The sequence below is a fragment of the Diplotaxodon limnothrissa genome, linkage group LG4 (genome assembly GCF_057381915.1).
Source record: "Diplotaxodon limnothrissa isolate DT_005_m linkage group LG4, D_limnothrissa_male_GT1.1, whole genome shotgun sequence".
NCBI classification, from domain to species: Eukaryota; Metazoa; Chordata; class Actinopteri; order Cichliformes; family Cichlidae; genus Diplotaxodon; species Diplotaxodon limnothrissa.
In genome coordinates this window covers 20,123,629-20,139,660 of record NC_140599.1, presented here as the reverse complement: position 1 = coordinate 20,139,660, position 16,032 = coordinate 20,123,629, and positions in this window count along the sequence as shown.

The following is a 16,032-nucleotide window of genomic DNA, read 5'->3' as shown; positions in this document are numbered from 1 at the left end:
ACACAGTAACTGTAACAGTAACTGAGAAAATAATCAAGCATTTTATGGCTGTAAAGATATTTGCACAACAGAGTAGTTAAATCTCTCAATAAGTTAATGTCAGAGATTGGTGGATAATTTTAAAAGACATAAGTTGCTGGGTTTAGGGTAGAGAGGACCGATCCGATATTACGTATCGGTCCCATACTGACGTAAATTACTGGATCGGATATCGGAGAGAAATAAAAAATGTAATCCAATCCATTAAATATCAAAAAAGCACCTCACAAAACTTGTGACATGGTGTGGGGATGAACAAAAAGTATTTTACCAGCATAATATAATTTGCAGTATGATCATTGCTTTAACAATGTAACAGATAGCTTTAAGATGGCCTTAAGATGTTTATGCATACGGTTATCATATTAACTTTGTATTCCAGAACTATTTTATACATATTGCATATCTGTGCTTATTTTGAGTTGATGTTCGGTTCATTAAGGGTCTTAAGCTTCACTGGCGTGACTGTCCAGGTGATACATGCTGAGGGAAACTAGAACATAGAAGGAATTGCAATACATGCTTACAAAACACGTATATCAGGTCATTTTTATATTAAGCTTTTAGTAGAGGTTCTTGATTAAAACATTTATTTGGTAGATGACATATATATAGTTTCAGTTAGGTTGTTACACATAAGGATGAGCCTCTGTTCTGGTGAAAGGTCAGAAGTGCAACAGGTGAATTGAGAGAGAGCATTTAAGGACGAGACACAGACAGTTAGTAGGCGAGAGGTGACATAGAGGCTGAGTGAGGTCAACACATACACACACACATTAGTTAGATTTATTTATAGGTGAGAGGTTAGTCATGTCTGGTTGTAACTGCGAAAGTGTCTCTGTAAACGAGGAACCGTTCCTTGTTGTCTCGGCAAGAAAGAGGAACAATTCACTTCAAGACAAGAACTGAAAGGTTGACAGGAGATACCAGCCATGAAAATAGAAGATGATGTTCTTTCGAACTGTGTTAAAAGTCATTGTGGTTTTGATCTGATCTATGTATAAAATGTATCTGTGACGTATGAAGGGGCGTCATTAATCAAACCCTAAATCTATAAAATAATTGTTTGTGCTTTTATTAAGTCGAAGATCAATTGCTGTCTGTAGTGATCTTCCCACGCGTGTATTAAAATCATCGTTTGACTTAACCCGGCCGGATCAGTGTGGTTATTCTTCGATCACCTCTTGTATCCTTCCTCAATATTTGAACCTTAACAACGGCATAACTCGGCTCATAACCGTAGCACGTCGGAGCAGTGTGCGTCACGTGATAGAGCGGCTTTGTGTATTGTAGCCTCGCTACCAAACCAGCATTTCATCTCCGAGGAAGTTATCCCCGAGAGAAGTAAAGCAAGTGTGTAAGTTCATCTCTGAATGTTTGTAAAGCATTCCCGCGTTAAGCTTAACAACCGATATATGGAGCGACTGCCTCTTCTCTCTTCCTCCCTCTCCTGTTGCTACTTCAATCATGAAACTGATCAATGATCAGCTGATCGGCTTTTCTGTCGCGACTCCCGTTTCTCTTCTTTGTTTTTGGCCCACTTTGCACCAGAAAGAGGAAACCAGCGGCTGAACAACAGCAGCACGTTTAAGCTTGATAAGCTGTTGTTAGAATTTATTTAATATTACTTTCTACACCAGGATCCTTTTCTACGTAGCTGACCGCTGGTAACTGTGCAGGGGCAGATCTAGCAAAGTTTAGCCAGGGGGGGGGCCAATAGGGCATTAACAGGGAAAAGGGGGCACAAAGACATACTTTTCTTTCTTATTCTCATTTAAAATGTCAAGCTTTTAATAAATAATTATCTGAATCTTACACCCAAAGTTTTAATCTGATGTAAAATGTATAGAAGTCCATTACTGTATATAGTAACTGTTAAGTCTAATATACTAAGTAAGCTATACTACTTTTTCCTTTGGGAAGATACCATCTGTGCAGTCTGCATTTTTGTTGAAGAAAGATGTTGAATCTATTTAATTATTCTTGAAAAATAATTTAATTCTGTGCATTTTTTTTCACACTGCATCAAATTAAAGTTGATTACGTCAATTAAGCATCATGAGGTGGAGGGTGGTTCCCTATTTTTTTTGCTGGGTGTTTGCAACCCTATTAGTTAGGTTGCTTAATATTTCTGCTAAGTACTCTTTAAAATACCAGAATAGGAAGGATGGAGTAGGTTTAAGTTTATTAGATTGATCACTATTGCTGAACTATGAAATATTTTGGGTGCAGTGTATTTTATTTTATTTTTTTTACATACAGGTATAACAGAATAGCTTTAGTGTTGTTGTTTATTTAAACTTGAGTATGAACTTATAAAAAAATGCAGCAAGATATTAAAAAACAGTTTTATTGATTAAAAAACACTATATCTGATTCATATCGGTATCAGCAGATATCCAAATTTATGATATCGGTATCGGTCATTGTTCTGTCCTTATTGTGCGTCCCTTTGCCCAACTTGACAGACAGCTAACGGTTTCAATGAACATTGGAGGCGGAAGTAAGTTTAAGGCTTTTTACTTCGTCAGTAGTTCAATGATTGATATTCTTTTCTTCCCGTAAAACTAAAAACAAACACAAAGTAAATGTCACAAGATGTCTTTTCCTCTTTACACACACTTCTAGGATATGAACTATACTGTTATATAGTATGTGTAATCAACAGCGACTCAGTATTGATCACAATACAACTTAGAGAGTTTAGCTTCCTCAAAGATAAACATAGCACATGAAATAACTGGTTCCTAAACAGATCTATGTAATAGAAATGCACCAAATAAACTTGTAAACATGTTATACATTAATACTCACAAGCAATAACTCTCCAAGGCAGAAACGTTTTAAAGAGCAACAACATATCCTGCAGGCTAACAAGCGACCAGCTTCCTGTTTCTTCTACCCACAGGAACACAGAAAAACCCCACCAAAATAAAAGCAGGTGAGAATTCCCATTATGACCAGCAGAGGGTGCTGAAGAGAAAGAACCTATGCATGTCATAACACTCCCCGTCTGGTATTGTAAAATACCATTATGAACCAACTGAAACATCATAAACTGCAAGATTTTACAGATTATATCTGAATACAATGTTTACCATCATGACACACATACTTCTCAGTCCTTTGGGGACATCAATAACACTGTCTCTGACACAGGTCTCAGGTAAGTATTAATAGTTCCATTTCTTGAGAGACCCTCACTTCAATCTTCCTGACCCTGCCATCCTTATCCGGGAAGATCTGGTTGACAAGTCCCATTGGCCATTCATTGCGCCTCGCTTGTGCATCTTTGATGAGCACCAAATCTCCCACCTTGAGGTTTGCATGGTTACGTTGCCACTTGTTCTGGCTTTGCAGTGTCCCTAAGTACTCCCGTCTCCATCTGGTCCAAAATGTGTTTGCAAGGTGTTGAACTTGCCTCCACTGCTGTCGATGGAGATCCTTCTCAATAAAACTTCCCGGAGGGGGAAGAGGAGTGCACACCTTCTGAGTGAGAAGCATGGAAGGTGTCAACAGGAAGGGTGTGTCAGGATCTGTTGTGATAGGAGACAAAGGTCTAGCATTAATGATGGCTGTTACCTCTGCCATTAGAGTAGAAAGCACCTCATGTGTCAAGTGAGAGTGCGGGGTTTGGAGAAGCATTGCATCCAGGATACGTCGGGACAATCCTATCATACGTTCCCAGCTTCCTCCCATATGAGAAGAGTGAGGTGGATTAAAGATCCAGGTGCATCCCTCTTCTCCCAGGTATGTTTTAATGCTTGACACGTCGGGATCTGTCAGTGTGAAACCTAGCTCCCGGCAAGCACCAACGAAATTAGTCCCACAATCGGATCGAATCTGCTTAACAGGCCCTCTCAAACTGAAGAATCGACGCAGGGAATTGATGAAACTTGATGCGTCCATCGACTCAATCAGTTCAATGTGCACAGCACGTGTGCTAAGACACGTAAAAAGAACAGCCCACCTTCTGCTATTTGCCTGGCCTCCTCTTGTGCGCCTTGTGACCACAGACCAAGGGCCAAATACATCCAAACCCACGAAGGTGAAAGGAGGTTCGGTGCTGATACGATCAGAAGGCAGATCTGCCATTCTTTGCTCAGTTGCTTTCTTCCTAAGTCTGTTGCAGGTGATACAGTTGTGGATAATCTGTTTGATTAGCCTCCTTGCTCCTGTAATCCAATATCCAGCAGTACGGACTGCACCTTCTGTGAACACCCGTCCCTGATGCATTACTCGCTGGTGATGGTGTTCTACTATCAACTTGGCAACATGGCTACCACCTGGAATAATGAGAGGATGTTTCTCCTTGTAGTCGATGTTGGCGTGTTTGAGCCTTCCACCTATCCTCAAGAGTCCTTCATCATCACAGTAGGGATTGAGTTTTTGTAAAGAGCTGTGTTTTGGTATGTCTTTACCATTAGCAATACAGACAAGTTCCTCCTCAAACATTTCCTTCTGCACACTTTTGATGACGACAATCTCAGCCTTTGTCAGTTCCTCTGCTGTGCGAGACTGTTTGCAATGATGCCATGAACTGCAAGAGGGACCTTCATCTTTGCTCTTGAAGACCTTTGCAATATGAATGAGCAAACTAAGGGCCTTGAGGAGTTTCTTCAAAGAGGAAAAACGTCTGAACCTTTGCGATCCAAGCAGAGACCCATCATTACTCGTGTGAGTGACAAAGCTGCGTATTTCATCATCCAACTCAGGGTCCACAAGGTCATAGGTTTCAGCTTCTCTTGTAACACTAGCTTGTAACAAGAAGGCAGGTCCTTTAAGCCAGGCACTGTCACCAAGCATGGCGGCAGGCACCGAGCGTGTGCCTATGTCAGCAGGGTTAGAGCTCGTAGGGACATAGTGCCATTGTTTTGGTTCTGAAATCCTCCTGATTCGCTGCACCCTGTTGCCAACATATACATAGAACCTCTTCGTCTGGTTGCTTATATAGCCTAAAACCACACGACTGTCTGTGTAGAATTCAACTGCCTCAAGATTTAGGTCCAGTTCACTTGTGATGACTTCAGCAAGCTCTGCAGCTAAAACAGCAGCTCCCAATTCCAGTCTTGGAATTGTATGAGCAGATTGTGGGGCCAATTTTGCTTTCCCTAGAACGAAGCCCACCTGATGGTTCTGATTTTCGCCAGTGGTCTTTAGGAAAGCAACTGCTGCAATGGCTTTAGTGGAGGCATCTGAAAAGATGTGTAACTCTTTTCTGATTGCTGTTGACATCGTAGCAGAAGCGTAGGTCCTTGGAATATGTACATTCTTGAGATCGACAAGAGATTCTTTCCATGTATCCCACTCGGCCTCCCTTTCTCTAGGCAGTGGAGTGTCCCAGTCTAGGGCCTCACTTGAAAGTTCTCTCAGCAGCATCTTTCCCTGGATTGTAACCGGTGAAGCAAATCCTAAGGGATCAAAAAGACCATTGATTGTAGCTAAGACACCTCGCTTTGTAAAGGGCTTCACTGTCTCTGCTACTCGAAAGGTAAAGGCGTCTTTCTTTAGGTCCCATATCAGACCAAGACTTCGCTGTGTAGGTGTCACATCAGTCTCCAGATTTAGCTCTTTAAGCCCCTTTGCACGGTCATCTGGAGAAAACGCATCAAGAACCTCAGAGCTGTTTGATGCTATTTTATGCAGGCGAAGGTTAGATGTGGCAAGCATTTCCTGTGCTCTCTTCATTAGATCAATAGATTCACTGGCTGTGGGCCTTGACATAAGCGCATCGTCAACGTAGAACTCCCTCTCAATGAAGCGTCGTGCATCTGATCCGAATTCCTCTTCACCATGAGCTGCTGTACATCGAAGGCCGTATATAGCTACGGATGGTGAGGGGCTGTTGCCAAACACGTGAACCTTCATTTGATACTCACAGATGTCATTGGCAGGATTGTTGTCTTCATGCCAGAGGAAGCGCAAATAGTTTCGATGGTCCTCTCTTACAATGAAACTGTGAAACATCTGTTCAATGTCAGCGGTTACTGCAACAGTTTCACGTCTGAACCTCAACAATACTCCCAATAAGCTATTATTGAGGTCAGGTCCAGAGAGGAGAACATCATTGAGAGAGACGCCATGGCACTTTGCACTTGAGTCAAACACAACCCTGATCTGATCCGGCTTCTGAGGATGGTACACCCCAAACGTAGGTAAGTACCAGCACTCCTTGTCCACCTCAAGTGGAGGAGCCAGTTCAGCATGGTCACGATCAAATATGTTCTGCATGAAAGCAAAGAAATGCCTCTTCATTTCAGGCCTTTTTTCAAGGGTGCGCTGAAGAGAGGATAAGCGTTTGACGGCTTGGTCGCGATTGTTGGGCAGCCACTGGCGAGGTCCCTTAAATGGAAGTGGCGCCACCCAGCTGTTGCCGTCATCTATGAACATCTCTCTCTTCATGACCTCTAGGAACAGTTTGTCTTCAATAGAAAGGCCGATTTTGTTATCGTCCTCGGATGTATCAAAGATGGTGCTTCCAAGAGTGCATGCCTTAACTATAGGTGTTTCGGTGGTAGGGAAGGCTTTACGCTCAGACTTGGACCCATAATTCTCTTTGATATGAACCATATTTGGACATGGTCTGAAATAGGATGGGCGATTGTTCTCAAGCACATTAGTGTGATAGGCATCCACAGCTGCAGGCTTATGAGCATCACCTAAACAGACGTCACCAATGATGACCCATCCCAGGTCCAGTTTCTGTGCATATGGGGCATTGTGAGGACCGTTTCTATGCTGCCTCGCTTTGTGGACACTAAGTAGGTCACGTCCAAGTAAAAGGAGGATCTCAGCTTTGTGATCGAGTGGTGGGATGAGATGGGCTATTGGCCTTAGATGAGCATGTTCTGCTGCCACCTCAGGGGTAGGTATCTCAGCTCTGTTACTCGGAATGTTATTACATTCAATTATTGTCGGCAGCGCGACTGATGTGGCTCCGTCTAGTGACTCCACTACAAAGCCTGTAGCTCTTCTACCCATCATTTCTGTTGTTCCCGCACATGTACGAAGTGTGAATGGAGACTCTGACCCCTCTATGCCATAAACATCAAAAAACTCTGACCTGGCAAGTGACCGATTACTCTGATCATCGAGCACGACATAAGCCTTTGTCACTCGCTCTGGCTGCGCTTTTGGGAAAACCTTTACCAAGCAGATCTTAGAACAGGATCTTCCTCTCTGAGCTTCTCCACATACTTCGGTACAAGTCGATGTTATAGCAGGCTGAGTTGTCTCTTCTGTGCCCTCCCCGCCATGACCAAAGAGAGTTGCAGGAGGTGGTCCTGGATGAAGGGCAGAGATATGATTCCTGCTTTCACATTCTGTACACTTGATTGTTGTGCTACAGTTCTTGGCCATGTGACTAGTGGAAGAACAGCATCTAAAACAGATACCATTGTCCTTGAGGAAGGTCTTACGCTCCTCAATGGGTTTATTGCGAAACCCTCTGCAGCGCTTGAGGGGATGTGGCTTTTTATGAATAGGGCACTGCCTTTCCACATCACAGGTTTGCTCTCTCACGCTGTCTTGGCCAGCTTTCCCCTGTGATATTTCCGTCTTGTGAGCAGAGACCAAACCCTTATAGGTCTTCCTCACTGTAGTATCTGATCTAAAGTGGTCTGTTGTAGATGCTAAGAGCCTGAAGCCTGGATCATTGCGGGCTTGTGCCTCTCTGCAGACAAAGTCACAGAGAAAGGAAAATGGCGGAAAAATGACACTATGGTCAACTTTATACCTAAAACCCTGAGAGAGCCACTTTTCCTGGATATTGTGTGGTAACTTGTCCACAATTGGAGCGACACCACGTGCAGTGTCAAGATAGCTTAGCCCTGGGAGATAACCCTCTGATTTTGCTGCCTCAACCTCTTGCAGCAGGTCACTAAGCTCTCTCAGCTTAACAGGATCTTTGCTACTGACCTTTGGGAAGTTTGTAAGCCTGTCGAACAGTGTTTTTTCAATTATCTCTGGAGAGCCAAAACATTCCTCCAAGCGCTCCCAGGCTTTGTCCAGTCCAACTTCAGGACGACAGACATGCACCGTCTTTATTCTTTTCACATGCCGTGCTGAGTCGTGCCCTAGCCACTTAATAAGGAGGTCCAACTCTTCACTGGGGCTGAGTTTTAGTCCACTGATTGCATTCAGAAAGGAGGATTTCCACGCCCAGTAATTTTCAGGGCAGTCGTCAAACTTTGTGAGACCAGCATTAATAAGATCCCTCCGTGCCAAGTACCTTGCTATATCACCCACCTGAGCACCGCCATCTGGTAGGAGTTGAGGTGTGACTTTTTACAACTTTTGAAATAAACATCACAATGTCGTTCAGAACCAAAGTGCTGGCAGCATAAAGAGAGAAAGCTACACAAAACCAAAATTTAAAAGTTGAGTTTTTAGCTGCTTTTTAACACAAATCACACGTCTCAGTGGGTTAGAGCTCCAGAGTCTAGGAGCCATTACCACAACGCTCTGTCACTTTACTGTAATTCTCAGGCCTGTATGATGATAGAAATGTATGAATGTAAAAGTTTAAAGGTATAACAGGAACAGTTTCAACTGCGCGTGCAAATAAGTTAACAATTTCCATTGGATATCACAAGACTATAGGTCTGCAAACAGGGCGTCTGTTAGCTGTAAACATAAAACACTAGGGAAGCTGCATTAACAAATGCGTCTGTGATACTGTGTGCATATATGTGCCTAAGTTTGATCATCCTTAGATCTAAACATTAAAAAAAATCTAAAATGTTTCCCAAGAAAAAAAATTAGTCTAAAATTTGGGTTTCTTTTTTAAATTTACTGATTTAATTGTAAATGTATTAATCTTATTTATCTTGTTTATTGCAGGCTCAAAAGCTATCTGCAGAACTTTTTAAATATACAAAGTATGTTCCAAAGCCGGAAGATGGATATAAAGCACAGCAGTGGTACTGGCCACTAGTGAAGTGTGTGACTGTCAGGGTGCCAAACAATAAGTTTCTCCAGCATGTCACACTTGTGGACCTTCCTGGAAATGGCGATTGCAACAAGAGCAGGAACGAAATGTGGAGACAAGTAATTTTTCATATCAACTTCTTGTTGTTTTTCTGGTGTTGTTTTAACATCTTTTGTATTAATTATTTATAATTGACGTGCTATAATTTTTTTCAGATTGTTGGAGATTGTTCTACTGTGTGGATTGTGGCTGAAATTACTCGGGCAGCATCAGAGAATGAGGCCTGGGAGATTCTAAAAAGTGCACATGGCCTCATTGGAAATGGTGGTCAGTGTGAGCAAATTCACTTTATCTGCACCAAGTCTGATCCTTCAGACAATCGGTAAGTGAATTAAGATGTCAAAGTGCATAATTTAAAAAAATTTTAAAATCACATACTGATCAATCTTGTGGGAGAAATATTGAATAATAGTTGTATTCAGATATTTACTAAAAACACATAATATTCTCAACACTAACACAGTACTGGTAAAATTCTTTGTGAAGTCAGTACCCAACTCACAGCATGTGGCATGGCGAATAATGGTGTATTTTTAACAAGCAAACAAAACAAACAACCTTTATTTGTCACCAGTGTTGGGCAAGTTACTTTGAAAAAGTTATTAATTATAGTTACTAGTTATTTTTCAAAAAGTAATCGAGTTAGTAACTGAGTTTCTAAACGTAATTAATTACTAGGAAAAGTAACTATTGCATTACTTTAAAAGAAAGTTTTTAACTGATAGGTTTGTAGCTTGTACCTATCCGCTGGAACGTTGAAGACAATATAATTACACCGCAAAGCAAGACACGAAGTAGGCAAAGTTCTTCATGTTTCTTGTGCACGGGAGAGACCGAAGAGGCGCCGTTCCCTCGCCTGACCCGGTTGCTCTCGTCCGTTCTCCCGTACCACTGTTCTTTTATTGAGGTTACATGAATATGCATAGGTTCATTAACATATGACGTCTACATTCACACAAAGAGTACCTTGCCTGTGTATGTGTGTGTGTGTGTGTGTGTGTGTGTATGTGGGTGTGTGTGTGTGTGTGTGTATGTGGGTGTGTGTGTGTATATGGGTGTGTGTGAGAGATCTGTGTGAGGTCAAGATGTGACCCTGTGAAGACTCCCTAAAGCTGGTGCCAGGTGTCTGAGTCCATCTAACAAAAGGCTCTTATACTTAAACAGATATACGTGTGCTTGCTATACCATAAATCAACAAGAAAAGATAAACTCTCCTTGGGAGTATGTGATTTATACCAAGGATACACTCTAGAGGAATGAATGCACTTCCTTCTACACAGAGTTAATACAGACCTCCTTTAAGATGAAACATTCTTTCAATCTACAAATGATTATACACTTCTAAGCATATATGAGTAAATGTTTCTAAGCATAAATGACAATCAACAATACAAAACCTATCATTAACCTTCTGGGGTCCCGGGTATAATTGACCATTTTTGACTACTTTTAATTTGACCTCTACATATCACCATTAAAAACTATTTACTTTGCCTTGTTTGGTGTCATTCTTTTCAGTACAGCCTCACATGTCTGAATTTACAGTTATGTTTTAATTTTGACATACTCTATTAACACAACTGATCTAAAATCAAACAAAAAAAACAAAATCTGAGTAGAAAAAGTTATATTTTATGCTGTAACAACCACAAACATGTTTAATGAATCATATTTCATAACTTAAATACAAATATAAATTGTAAATCTTAAAATCCCATGCACAAGTTGTAATGGTTCGCAGTGGCTGACCGTGTGGAGAGTGTTTGGAGGACCCAGGTGCGGACACAGATAAGCAGACCAAATTAACTTTAAACAAAAGGCGAGCCTTTATTTGAGGCTGGAGTACATGAACTAAACTAAACGAGAAGTGAACAGGGTCAACAACTAAACAGGAACCTAAATTGGGAAGAAACTAACAACAGTGAGGCTATGAACAAGACTGTGCCTTTATTTGAGGCTGGAGTACATGAACTAAACGAGAAGTGAACAGGGTCAACAACTAAACAGGAACCTAAATTGGGAAGAAACTAACAACAGTGAGGCTATGAACAAGACTGTGCCTTTATTTGAGGCTGGAGTACATGAACTAAACGAGAAGTGAACAGGGTCAACAACTAAACAGGAACCTAAATTGGGAAGAAACTAATAACAGTGAGGCTATGAACAAGACTGTGCCAGAACATGAGGGAACTGTGAAATATAAGAGTAAGCATCATGAGCCATGACCTGCACAGAGACTTGAAACCTGACATGACATACGGCGTGGAACACAGACGACGCGACACAGACTGAATGAAACACAGAGACTAAATACACATAAGGGATGATCAAGGGAAGTGGTCACACATGGGAGCACAGCTGACACACATGAACCTAAAGACGGGACAGGGGAAGTGAAACTAAAGACACTGACATTGGACACAGACTTCCAAAGTAAAACAGGAAACATAACAGACGCAGACTTGACTAGGGAATACAGCAGACCCTGGAACACAGGAAATGAAAGACTAGAAAAGATAAACTATGACAAAATCAAAATTCAATAATGACACAAAACTCAAAACACTGGGTCACCGACCCAGGACCATGACACAAGTTAGCTGCAAATTTGCAGCCATTTACCTTTTTTTTTTTTTAAATAACCATTTCAAACTATTTACATAACAATCAGGTGTTCTGCATTAAATAAGATGCCACATAAATTATTTGTGCCACTGCAAAAAATAATTTCTTTACAAGCATTCACACTAATTAGAAGAACAATACTGTGAATGCTTTTCAAGCATTCACACTAATTAATTAAATCCTTTCACATTTGTTACTTTTCATCTGAAAAATGTCACTTACAGTAAATGCTTACAGGTGAATTTGTTTTAGAAATATTATGGTGCGCTAATTACATTAAATTTCAATATGTCATTTTATGGTGGGGTGTGATTTGTGGTTTAGCACCAGGTGAGGGGTGGAGCAGCAGGTTCAGGTTACAGTGACAGGGGAGGCTGGGAGAAAGAGCTGATGACTGCCACACCCTGGTTTAGTAGCTGCTGGGGCCTGAAAAGGAATGAACTGAGAGCGGAGTGAGAGAGCTGAGCCAGTGGGAGTTGAAGAGTGTGAAGTGAAGTGTGAACTGAATGAAAAGAATTACTGAAACCTGACACAGAACTGTCTCCTTGTGTGTGTGCGTCATAACGGAGATCAGGAACAGAGTGATACAGTGGTGCCCAGCTTCCCGCTACGACATGTCAAACCCGCAGAACTACCAGCCAGCTCAGGCACTAGCTCAAATGATGGCCAGCATAGCGGCCTTGCAGCAGGAGCAGGCGGCAGAGCACCAACGTCATCTGCAAGACCTGCAGGCCCTGACTGAGCGGCAGACGCAGGTGCTACAAAACTTTTTGGCTCAGTTTGGGGCCGCTGCGAATTCGCCCCCTCTGGACGGGCTGGAACTCTCCCCAGAAGACCATCATCACCGCATGGAAGAAATATCGATGCCAGGGGAGGTAAGTGTCTCCCAAAGAGTGACTTTCGATGTTTGTTTGTTTTTTTAACGTCTAATATTTTTAATTATATTATTAAATAGACTTTAGTCAAAGGGGTTGTACATCAAATAAAGAAATGGTCTGCTTTCTAAGTATCTTGTTATGTGTATTTGTACTCATATTTTCATCAATCCAGTTCTTTTTGTTTATAGAAAGGTGCTGTTATATTTGTTATTTCTGCTGCACTCTTGACTAGCTCTCTCTTGAAGAAATAAATCCCGGTTATATACCAGTTACTTTGCCAAAAATTGATTGCAACAGCTATTTTGTAGTGATGTGTCAGTCGCGAACGGAAGTGAACAATGCAAGCCGGCTCCTTATCCGGTCGTTAAGTCTGACATCACTAGCCGTGTCTGGGCCTAAACTCCACTGCAGGTCCATATATCAAACGATCACTATGGCATTACTGAGAGTTGAAAAACTGTCTAAAGTCTTTCATCTTTAATAAAAAGATCAGCGTTCTGCTCTACCAGGTGTAACAATTGAGTTTACATCCAGGCATCCATGAAAACGGAATTTATGACATTTAACGGAGTTAGAAGTTAGCAAGAAGTTAGGTGGATTCTGTTCATCTGAATGTAGCGTTTTCAGTGGGAGAAACGTTTTGTCACTCATCCAAGTGATTTGAATTTAGATGTGTAGAGTTAGAAATGCTACAGAAAGTGTTGAAATTAATGCAGATACCAGAGAGTTAAATCAAGTGGCACATACCAAGGTTTTTTTGTTGTTTGTTTGGGGTTTCTTTAGAATAAAGAAGTTCAGTCAGGAGAACAACTGAGATAATCCATCCACAATACGAGGTTAGTCATTCATATACTGCTGCATGAGCTGGGCTGTAGTTACAGCCCAAGGTTTTAAAAACTGAGCTTAAATAAATGATTAGCGGTAATAAAAGCCGAGGGAGGTCAACAGTGATCACTGACTGTTTTAGGAGCTTTTTGAGATTAAATAGAAGAAAATACAAAACATTAAACATGTTAACAACACAAAAGCCATATTAAACGCAGACTACTTTAGGCCCGGAAATAGGATTCGTCACGTCATCACTTGACGACCGGATTGGGAGCCATGGGTTTTTTTTTTCTTTCGCTCACCCTCTCTCTCGCACTTTTTTTCCGCTTCACTCCGCACGCGAGCCTTGTGCTTTGTGCTGGGAAGAGAGGGGAGGGGTGGTAGTTACACTCTCAGTAGCACAGGAACAGAGCAGGAGGGAGACAGAGAAAAAGAGCCATGGACAACAATGTCACATTAGAAAAGTATAGTAATAATCCACAACTATTTTCAGTTGCGGATGATAAAGGATTCAGAAAGTTTATTCATGCAGGCCCAAGTTGAAATGTAAATAGCTGGTTTTTGTATTATATGATTTATTTATTACATTTTATGTGGAGTGAATGAATAAAAGTATATTTACGGTGGCTGCTAGAGACAAAGCACATACAAACCCCGAAGCATGTACAAACTCCAAAACGCGCAGTGTTGAGCTTTTGTTACCTAGTGGCTACACAAGCCAGCAAGTACCAACAACTGGATTTGGTGTGTGGTAGTAAAAGGTAAATGAACATTTTTTTTAATTATTTGAATATATATGAGTGCTTGTGTATAAATACACAAAAATTACACGTATGCTTTCAATTGCGTAATTTAAGTGATCTAGGTAGCTCTGTTTTTGAAGTTCAGTTAACGCTAGAAATGTGTTTTGGAGTTTGTACATGCTTTGTCTCTAGAGGCCACCGTATATATTTATATATAAACATATATAAATAAAACCACTTCTGTTTTGTTTTTTTACATTAGTAATTCCTTTCGTGCATAATTTTATATTGTTGTTAATAATAAATTAATTAAAAGCAACAAAACAACCTGAAGAGCCAGTTGGGAGCCAAAAGAGCTGGTTCTCTAAAAAGAGCCGGAAATCTCAGCACTACTACTTTGTGATAGGAATGATCTCTAAATTGATATTCTTTGTAAAAGATATGATTGACCAATTTTAAGTCAACAAGTCATTTATAACAGCTTAAATTCAGTGACAAGGTAGTTATCCCCGACAGAATTTGTTTTCCCCGGATCAGGTGAATTTGCTTGGTGGGGAGAGCGGATCCAATTAACTTCGCCTCCGTAACGATCAGAAGCTGAAACCTGCAGTCAGCTGAGACTGAAGAAGTCACTTGGATGAGTGACAAAACATTCCTCCCACTGAAAACAGTCCAGATGAACAGAATCAACTTTTTGGGATACTAGTTTCTGTTTCTTTGTTACTCCCGAATTCATCAAAGAGGCAACCTGGCTGTCTGTGTAAATGCTGATGCTTTCAAGTGTCATAGCAACATTTACTGTAATCGAAGCAAATATCCCGATTTCGACTCGGATTTGTTTGAGTACAATTATCCATTTGTGTTAACTGTAAAAGGGATACTGTAAAGTTACTATATTTAAGCTACAACTAGATGTGCTACAGCCTTATCATTTTATTATTTCTGTCCTTGCCTGGTTTTAATTAATAATCCAAAGAAAAAAACCTCCCAAAACACTAACAGGTCATGAAAATTCATTCAGACTTAGCAATTTGATGATTCATCCACCTTAATTATTAAAAAGCATCAGTATCTGTATCAGAATCTTTGATACTGGGCCTGTGTTTACAAGGTATCAGATGGATACCAAATCACATCACTAGTGTGGGGACATTCATGAATATCCTATTGTGCCCCCCTCCCTGCACACACCACAACACCGCAAAAACCACACCTTCCCACACATTGATAGCATTATTCAGAAAAATTCTTTAACTTTTATGCTGATTTGGATTTGCAATATTTTTATTGTGTTAGGAAGAGCCAAATACAACTCAACCACAAAAGGAATCAGTCAATACTTCTGGTCAAGTAAGTATAAAAAACTGTTTCATGACACTCCTCTTCAGTATCTGTACTGCAAGTTACATTTTTAAGTAAACATTTTACATAGCTTTGCACTTAGCTTTACCTACTCTGCAAACAAAACTATAAAGAAACAGCTGATTTCGATCAGGTAGGAATTACTGAAATTCAGATAATGAACCAGCATGCTTTCCTTCATTCATACAGTGGGATGCAAAACTTTGGGCAACCTTGTTAATAATCTTTATTTTCCTGTATAAATCGTTGGTTGTTACAATAAAAAATGTCAGTTAAATATATCATATAGGAGACACACACAGTGATATTTGAGAAGTGAAATGAAGTTTATTGGATTTACAGAAAGTGTGCAATAATTGTTTAAACAAAATCAGGCAGGTACATAAATTTGGGCGCTGTTGTCATTTTATTGATTCGAAAACCTTTAGAACTAATTATTGGAAGTCAAATTGGCTTGGTGAGCTCAGTGACCCCTGACCTACATACACAGGTGAATCCAATAATGAGAAAGAGCATTTAAGGGGGTCAATTGTAAGTTTCCCTCCTCTTTTAATTTTCTCTGAAGAGT